The 10022-nt window shown below is 38.6% G+C and overlaps 1 protein-coding gene across 1 annotated transcript in view; it reads left to right on the forward strand.

The window, feature by feature from the left end:
* The window catches only part of boi (brother of ihog), a 59982-nt gene that overhangs the window by 27151 nt on the left and 22809 nt on the right, over positions 1 to 10022 (forward strand). The window contains 1 exon segment of the mRNA XM_017615848.1: positions 578 to 683. The gene's annotated coding sequence lies outside the window, so the exon portion shown is untranslated.

Raw genomic sequence — 10022 nt, forward strand, 5'->3', positions numbered from 1 at the left:
CTCCACATTGTGCTGCATGCATTATGCGGCAAACGGGCAATGTACGCACGCGCCACTACTGCATTGATACCTATGCCAGTATTGTTGTGGTTTTTGTGGTTGCTGCTGTTGCTCGCTGGCTCATTGTTGCTGTTATAATGTTTTGTGTGCTGCATTTTTCGTGCAACATCCTTGTCACTGGCGCGCCGAATCGTGTAGTGCAGTGTAGGGTCACCAAAAGGGTTAAACAACTTCATAAGTGGCATATTACGCGCATTCAAGAATCGTTTGCTTAAGGCAAATGTATTAAAAAGTGAAGGATTGGTGTTAAAAGGTCGAATTGCGGGTTAAATGCCTTTATGAATTTGCTCTATGGGACGATGAGGTGGATTTTCGATGAGGGTAAATGAAATGTGCGAGATACAGATTTTAAATGTTCAAAGAGGATTGCGCTCTAGCATTAGTCCCCATACATAATTTTGTCTAATTCTGGTAGAACTCAGCCAACTTTTGAAACAGATAATTCAATAAAATGTGAAATGTACTACCCAAGCCTTTCAAATATTAAATTCTCACTCTATTTTCTCTTCTTTTTCAGTTAATCTTCTACGCAGTATGCTTCTGCTCAGCCTTTGCAGCTAACGCAAGGACTCATATTGTACAACAACAACAAAAGCGTGAGCTCGGATTGAAAAAAGACAAAGGTGAGTGCCACAAAGATCGTTGAAACAATGGGAAGAGTCCATTTCCTCAGCGCCAACTGGGTAATAATACAAATTAACAAATATAAGATAAAAATAAAAGCCTAAAAACAAATGGTATCGATATCAAGAACTGAGTAAAGCAAATACAAAAAAAAGTAAATTCAATAGGACTGTGATTTCCAATGCAGCTAATTGCATATCCAATAGCAACAGCAGCAATATAGGTCTCAACAACAGTTGAGTGGCTCCACGCCGATGCTAAAGCAGCACTGATAAATCGCCTCCGCCACACAGCGAGCGCTACAGACAATGGGCAGCAATAGCTCGCCAAGTGATCATTAAATAAGGAAAATATTGATTACAAAAATGTAGATAACAATTAACAGCAGCAACAACCACAGTGAGGCAAGCAAAGGCAGTCAAATGGAATAAAATATAAAGAAAATAAATCTAAACGAGGCGAATGCAAGTCGCTGAGCAATTATTGGCGCTCGATGTGATTTTTTATTTACTCAAATAAATCAAAAAGGCGTAGAGCTGAATGCCGCGAAGCAGGGCAGCATTGTTGCTGCAATATGTAAGTAGCTGTCGTGTAGCTACAGTGAAAAATTATCGCGCTGGCGCATCACAGCAACGAGGCGATGCATACTTTTGCAGTTGCAACAACCTCGGCAAAAAAAAAAAAAGAAGAAAATGCATGCAGGTACAGTGCTGCTCAAGCGCGTCGATCGATCGCTGTGTGCGCATTTAACCGCATCAACAGGGACTGCCGCTGCTGGCCCATAATGATGGCAATAAATGCAATAATAACAATAAAAAGTGCATTGTTTGTACTTACAAGGATACGGCCAATGATGCCGCCCCATTGCAATTTAGCTTAGCGCTGTCTTTTTACGAAATTCCGCCATTTTTTTTGCCACTCTAAAGCGAAATTGGCATGTGCAACAACTTAAATTAAATGTTGCACAGTACGATTGCGCTTACCGATATTAAGCACACAGGTAAAATGGCAGGGTGTGGATTTTGCACTGCGTGGCATTGTGGCAAATATTGCAAGGCGCCCAGAACTAGGCTACGCGAAGAAATATAAAATTTCCTCGTATTTTTACCAGCATTTCTTATGTAAGCAACCTAGGTTCCGGAATGGTGCGCCCAGCTGCCGAAGTTGCAAGCATTTCAATTATGTGGCCAACTTATCGCCTTTGCAGCATCGCTGGCCCAACAATTTGTAGCGTCTTTCGGTTGAATGGCTCGCAACAGCTGCAGCGACAGTAAATTTTACTGCTTCTTTGCCCACATTCTTTGCATGTTTATGCATGAAATTAATTCCCAAATCAAAGGCAAGACCTGTGGGAAGCGATTATTTTTGCAATCCGCGATTCATGAATTTGAATCTTCGAGAATGTGGAATGACTTCTCCTCTCCAGAGCCCACTTTTGCCGCTTTGTATTGCTTCTTTTCTCTTATGTTTATCTTTTGCTTGTCAAAGCTTGACAAATTACGGTAATTAATTAAAAACTCTGTACCGGTTATCTGCTACTGCTGCCTGGCCTGTTTTGAGTGGATCTACTCTCTTTGCACCTATCGTTCGCAGAAATTGGTTTGCAAAAGAAAGAATTATTGAATTTGGTGGCATTAACTTGTAAAGAAGAAAAAATTTTATGGGTATTCATCTGTACATGTAAATGCCTTGTAACCGCGTAAACCTCCTAAATAAACCGGATTTTCATACAAAATTAAGTAAGTTTACGAGGTTTACGTGGTTACGAGGCGTTTACGCGTTTAGATGATTACCCAACTGTTCTAAAAGCTCTAAGAGTAAAGCTTGCCTAATATATTCAACTATTCAGCTCAGCATTTCGCTATTCAGCTCAATATTTTGCTATTCAGCTTGACATTTCGCTATTCAGCTTGACATTTCGCTATTCAGCTAGACATTCCGCTATTTACTATTTTTTAATCGATATGTTCATTCATTTGATGTTTATGCGGCTATATGTATTTGACTTTTTTGAAGCTCCACTAAGTTTATGTCAAGCTTTTTTTATATAAAAGTTCGGTATTTTATCATTCTAGTTTCCTTAAATGGTCTTCTGTGCGCTGCACACATAAACTTCGAAGTATTCAGCGCAGTACTTAACTACTCAGCCAAATTTTTGAGCTATTCAGCGCTATTGTTTTTACATTTTTATTAAATACAGCTTTATTAAACATATTTCCACTGCGTACTTTAACTGTTTATTCTTTTGTATTCAATTCAGCACAACTCAGCTCCTTAAATATTATATGCCCAGGTCTGCAAGTTCTTATTTAATAAGAATACTTGCTATTTCTTTTTATTCAATCTATTCAGCGCATTTTTACCGCTTTTTGTTATAATATTTAATCACGCTAAGTCTATTTTCGTGTAATTCAGCTTTATTCAGCGCAGTTCAGCTCTTTTCAGCATTGTTGCGAATTAATTCTCTTCACATCGTAATATTCAAATGTTGTCCATTAAATCTAGCGCTGGACCATCGCATAATTCAGCAGTTATAATCAGCGCTAATGTGTTTTTTTTTCACAGAATTTCATTGCAGAAAATGATTTATTGGCTGACAAAGCCACAAGCTTTTATTTTACTTTTAATTTAGTTCTATTTTTTCTGGAAACTATATAAATAAATGCGTGTTGCTGGAGCTAATTATGATTATTAAGTTTACACACGTACGCTAGATCATATGTACATAAATATAAGTTTAAGAGCTTACAAATGTTTTACATAAAAGCCAAGCCATTTTCAGCTGTGTGAAATTAACTTGTAACTGCATTGGCCAGCTCCGCGCGTTGTTGTTTATGAAAATATTTGTGTTATGGTGTCCTCAAATGACAACTACATACTAAATTACTAACATTTTGAACTTTTTGTTAGTTTTTTTAACATTTCATCTTCTAATTTCACTTCCTCTCTTTTTCCGCTTGCTGCTTTGGTGGATGCTCACAGCTCAGACTGGGCGGAGGGCAGCGAAGAGAAAAACACTAAGTTGTTTATAATTTCATGGTAACAGGAACTCAATTAGCCGGGTTCAAAGTGTTGTTGGCAGTGTGAAGAGTTGAGTTAGTACGTTCTTCACCTTTTTTTTATTTTTTTTTCGCATTCTTTCTAGTCCCTCACTTAATGCCTCGTAGAAACTAAAACAGCGCCAATAGCGAAGTAAAATTTTCAGCTGAAAATACGCGAATTAATTTTTGCTTGGCTTGCGTATACAAACTAATTATATGTTTATTAACCTGCATAGGTTCAAAGCTACAAGGCAATGGCAGATGAGCAGCATAAATGAAGCAAAAAATTAAGATGAATATGAAAATTACATAAAAGCCGCCTATTAAGAACAATAGTTTTGAGAAAAAATAGGCGGTTTACGATTTGTTTTTCTAGAATTTGCCTAATTATTATTGCTGAGCATATAGGATGATGTAAATAATGATACACTTAAGACAACTTCTAAGCGAGCACGAATAAGCGCCTTAAGCAAACCCTACCGCAGCTCTTAATGCGTCACTGTACCTTTTCTTTCCAATTTAAAATAGTTTTAAATAATTTTCTTGCAAATTTCATTAACTCCTCACATACATGTTCCCTTAGTACTTAAATATACTATATGTCTAATAGCCAAAACCAGCTCCTCTCGCCAGCAGCCTTGCTTCATCGCTGACTCACTTCACCATTTATTCATTCATCAATCCATTCATCCATGCATTGCTTATGATGCAGCTCGAACCATTCAGCAATTTTTCAGTTATTTTTTAATGCATTTCCTTTAATTAACTCATACCGTTGCCTCATTATCCATTCCTTTGGTACGATGCTTCGTATGCTCTTCTACCCTGACATTGTACTTAATTTGGTCCAGCAAATGTTTCGCCGCAAAGCCTTTTTAGCCGGCTGTTTCATCGTTTGCATTCTCGCACGTTCTACATCAACTGCTCAACTGCTGGCCGTTTCATTGATGCCTCATCGACGTGCGGACGCTCCTGCATCCTCCGCTTCTAATTGCGTTCCAGTTCGTCTCGCAATTCGATGCCGGTAATCAATGAGCGATTTCCGTTTGCGGCAAGCTGTGACTCCTCGCAGAAGTGCTTTCAAACTAAAGCCATTGCAGCAGGCTACCGAAATCGCATAACGTTTAAAGCAAAAGCGGTCGCAGTTGCGCAGTAAAGCAACAGATTATTAAATTTATATTAAATATTACCGAGATTCATTATTTTTGATGCAACAAATACCGCTGAGTCATACAACAAAAGATGGCCTTGGCAAAAATGTTTGCTAACATATCTGATCTTCCTCTTCTTTTTTGACGTTGTAACCCCCTGAGTGATTTTGGCTGAGTTCAACAAGGCACGCCAGTCGTTTCTCTTCTGTGCCAACTAACGCCAACTGGAAATTCCAAGTGAAGCCAAATCCTTCTCCACATGGTCTTTCCAATGCAGTAGAGGCCCCGCTTTTCCTCTGCTACCACCAGCGGGTTCCGAATTAAATACTTTCAGAGCTGGANTCAAATACAGCTGAGTCATACAACAAAAGATGGCCTTGGCAAAAATGTTTGCTAACATATCTGATCTTCCTCTTCTTTTTTGACGTTGTAACCCCCTCAGTGATTTTGGCTGAGTTCAACAAGGCACGCCAGTGGTTTCTCTTCTGTGCCAACTAACGCCAACTGGAAATGCCAAGTGAAGCCAAATCCTTCTCCACTTGGTCTTTCTAATGCAGTGGAGGCCCCGCTCTTCCTCTGCTACCACCAGCGGGTTCCGAATTAAATACTTTCAGAGCTGGAGCGTCGGAATCCATTCGAACGACATGGCCAAGCCAGCTTAGCCGCTGTGTTTTGATTCGCTGCACTATGTCCATGTCGTTGGAAAGCCCATACAACTCGTCGTTCCATCGTCTGCGGTACTCGTTATCGCCATCGCTATCGCCATCGCCAACGCGTTAACATATCTAATAGCCTGCCTTAACTGTCCACAGCACTTAAATTTTCGCTTACTTTTTTATCTCCCCAATTCCTTTATTTCAGAGCCATGTCGATGTCAGCGTAGTCAATAACCGCCACGGGCTTGTAATTCTCAACTGGTTTACGTTGTACCTATGTACATAATAGAGTTGTTTGGCTCATATTGGTGTCTCTTTCGCTCCTATGGCATATTTCTACCCAATTTCAAAATCTATTTCCTAAGCCCTTTTTATTGTTGAGTGAAATATGAATAAATACAACGGGTAAAAAATCACGAAGGGCTTTATAAAATCGAAAAATCGCGATTCTTCAAAAACACCCTCGCTTGTGGTTTCATGCACAATACTTTGTAAAATCTTTACCATCCGCGTCAATACGATGCACGTAGATAATTTCAAATCTCTTAACCAGTTCATTCCCAAGTTTTCTTTTACACAAAACGCAATTCCCTTGAACCTATAGACCGCTATGGTCCAGTCATCGTTCAATTTTTTTGCTTTATACTTGTTGCTGTTGTTGCTTTTGTTGTTGCGGTAGCTAATGTCTTCGGTTTGTTAACTGGCTTCATTGGCTTTTTAACCAGTTGATGGCCTGTCACTTTATTTTATTGCCAATCACTGGTAGCCCAATGGCGCCGCTGTTAAGCTTTTCTAATTATTATTTTGCCTAAATGTAAGCTTGTTCGCTTGTTTGTCGCTGACTATAGCGAGTGTCAGTTTACATGCTGTTAAGCAGTGATTTTGTAGTTTTTATTATTTGGTCGTTCTTTCATAGATATTTATGCTAATCTCAAGACATCGATTTTCTCTGTAACATTTTAATATTTATTAATTTAATATTCAAGTCTTCATCCGCTTCTCGCCGTCTTTCTTTGTTTGCCTTCTGAGCGTATTTAATCGCGCGCACGATTTAATCATCGCATTTGCTGAATACTCATTTCATTGGCAACCCTATCGACCACGCCTCTTATACAGCCCCTTTATTTTCGATGTGATGGACAACCAACGGCTACTGCTTTTGATTGATCAGCTTTCAATTTGGTACTTTCGCTCTTAGTTGCGAGTACTGCCCCCTTGTTTGCTTTTCCTTTATTTAGGAAAACAAAATTTTAATAGGCAATTACAAGGTTTAGTATTTAGCCAATACTTTCGATGCCGGAACTAATTCGCATATAAACCAAGACATTTTGTCAAAAATTACTGAACACAATTAAGCGTGAAAATTTTGATCATATTGCAGTAATGAATTCTTTTCAGGCGAAAGCATGTCTAATAACATTTGAGATCGTTATAAAGTTCATGGGAAATGTATAAAAGAAGAAAGCTTTTGAATTTCAACTGCTTTCCGCAAAGAACTCTCAGTCCAATGGCAGTAAGTCTTAAGCAAATTTAAAATGGCGATATATGTATATATTTTTGTACTTAAGTTCTAAACTTTACTTTCAAAAAGTTCTTTAAAGCTGAGTTGCGTAAGTTACAATCGAAAATCAGAAATTCACTTCGGAGAAACTTTAAAGTCAAGATATCGAAGGTGAAAGCTCTGTAAAAAAAAGTTAAAGCCTTTTACAAACTTCTAAAACTTAAAAAAAATTTAAGCTCAGCAAAAAGGCGGGAGAATCTCTGTATAAACTTCTAAAGCTTAAAAAAAAAACAGTTTGAACTCAAAAGGAACCTTCAAATGCACACATAAAAACAAACTTTATTGTCTGAAAGCTCAATAAGTCCGGCGGAAAGCTTTTCTTTTATTTTTTGTTAATATGAAGCAGAGTTAGTTACTTCATAGGTGCGCGAGCAAAGCTTTTAAACTTTCTGTAAAATAATTGTTTAAGATAAGAACATAGTAAAAGTTTTCTTAGTCCAAAAGTTATAAAAATCGCAAATTAAAGCTTCCTTTATAGTTCACATTGACGCACACATGTTAAAGACTTCCCTTGACTAGCAATAGCATAAAATATTTGAATAATATTATCAGGTATTTCATCGATTTTAGCAAAAATTACTAAGTTGACGTAGTGAAATTTCAAGAAAACCTTTTAAATGTTTAAAATCAGTCGCGACCAAAACATATCCGTTAGGAAGAACTGTTTAAGTAACTCTCTGATAAATTATCTAAGCTTTAAAAAATTGCTGGAGTCTCAATTAATAAAAAGGATGTTTATAAAACTTACCGAAAATGCTTAAAGGGACAAGAAAAGCTTTTCAACTATAATGGTTTTAAGCAGGGATTTTCAGAGAAAGCTTTTACCCTGTGGGCGCCTATATCTGTACCATCCAAAATACGTTATATGTAGACTAGATGTGGGCGCGTGATATCGGGACCCACGGTAATGATTTCAAATTGGCCCGGATGGGCGGTATTGGGAAGGGACGGGACCGATAAAACCGCAACCTATTCAGATTCAGAAAATCTTCATTAAAAAATATGTATGAAATGTGGATTTTTTATGTTTTATTGAGACGAAAACGAACAGCAAAGTAAAACACAATAATCGGAGGATGCCAGATTTTTCATTATTATTTTGCTTTTTTAATTAATTTAAAACAAATGTGCATTTTTCTAAGTGATGGATTTCGGGACCTACAGGGACCCGCGGTACAATTCTGAAAAACGTCGGTATGGGCGGGTTCGGGACTTAAAAGATGTCTCGGCAGCCACTCAGGAAACTTTTCAAGAACGCCCCACTTCAGAATTTGATTGAAAAACACCCTATCTCATAATTTGGTTGAATAACGCCCTATCTCAGCACATTTTCAATGAATTTTCAGTTTAGATAAGACGTTTTTCCACTAAATTCTGAGATATGGTGTTTTTCGATTCGAATTCTGAAGTAGGGCGTTCTTGGAAAGTTTTCTGAAATAGGGCGCTTTCGAACTGGCTGCCGACATAGGTCGATCTTCCACTGAGTGTCGATTTGAGATTTCGAACTAATTTAAAAATTTAATCAAAAAGTGTTATATTATGCACTAAAATGTCATATTATTTCATTTAACTTATTTCCTTGAAAGCCTAGCGCAGCTTTTCAACGTTGAACATGAGAATTTCCAACAAATAAGTTACACCAAAAGCGGCTTGTACGGTCCTCATTACTTACAACATTACCACCTTTTCTTTTGGATTTTTTTTTTCCTGTATAAGTATTTCATTGGAAAAGCTCTATTTCCCACCACGCAAATCCAAAAATTGCCTACCGCAAAAGGCCAGCAACACCACACGCTGGCCATTTATCTTGTAACTCATTTGCACTTTACTGCCAAAACACTCATTTATTTGGCTTGGCATGTCTGTGGGCAAAAACAAAAACCCCCAAAATAAATAGATAATTTACCGAAAATGAAATAAGCTAAACACCTACAAACTTGCCACAATCGCCAACGGCAGCCAAATACATTGCAACATATGCAGGTAAAATTGCGAAAAAAAACAACGAAAAAGCAAACTAAAAAAATATTGAAAATAAATTGTCGATTTTCACAAATCGAAATCTGCCACCACTCACGCCTTCGGCAGCAGCCTTCAACGAGCTATAAATGAGAAAATCGCATTGCCAACTATTTGCAGCAGCAGCTGCAATGACAATAGCAACAACGAAAAGAGCAATAAAAGCGAGTGCATGCAATTGCAATGACGAGCGGCTGGCGGGTGACGGCTGATGGCTGATGGTGGCTGCAACGGCGGCGATGTGCCAAATATGCGGCTGCACAATGAGTCATCGCTGCGAGCATTAGTAATGAAAATGGCAATAACAAGCAACAACAACAATGCCAGCTGATGACTATAACGACCCACAATTGCAGCAACAATGGCAACAACAACATTGACACAGCAGATAAATGGCATTTCATGCGCTGCGTGGCAAGGCTGCCGGCGCTGCTCGCACCGCTGACTGGCTGGCAATAAGCCGAGCAAACGAGCCAAATGCGAGTGCAAAGTGTGCAATTTATTTAATAAATAAAATAAATGCGGCATTGCTGTTGTTGTAGCTGCATTGTGTTGCCATTATCTGCGCACTTGTGTCGTTGAGCACGCGTGTGAGTGCGCCGCGGCCTGTGGCAACAACTTGTTAGATTTGCCACACACATGCGCTGCGATTCCAAGTAAATTGGTAGCAACATTTTTCTCTTGCCGCAACAAATGGGCATGCGAAGGCAACAACAATAAGATGTGAAAAAAAATTGTTGCAGGGAAGAAAAGCGGAAAAGTGGAAAGAAAGAAGAGCAGCGTGGACAATGGCTTACGCGTGCGCACAAATATAAATATGAACACACTCGTCCGCTGCCGCTGTGTGGCATAAGCGGCGCACTTGTTGCTGCCACAAAGGCAAAACGTAAAAAATTGTGTGTGTGTGTGT

Source organism: Rhagoletis zephyria, unplaced genomic scaffold (assembly GCF_001687245.7).
Source record: "Rhagoletis zephyria isolate East Lansing unplaced genomic scaffold, Rhagoletis_zephyria_1.1 Rzeph_scaffold_01080, whole genome shotgun sequence".
NCBI lineage: Eukaryota > Metazoa > Arthropoda > Insecta > Diptera > Tephritidae > Rhagoletis > Rhagoletis zephyria.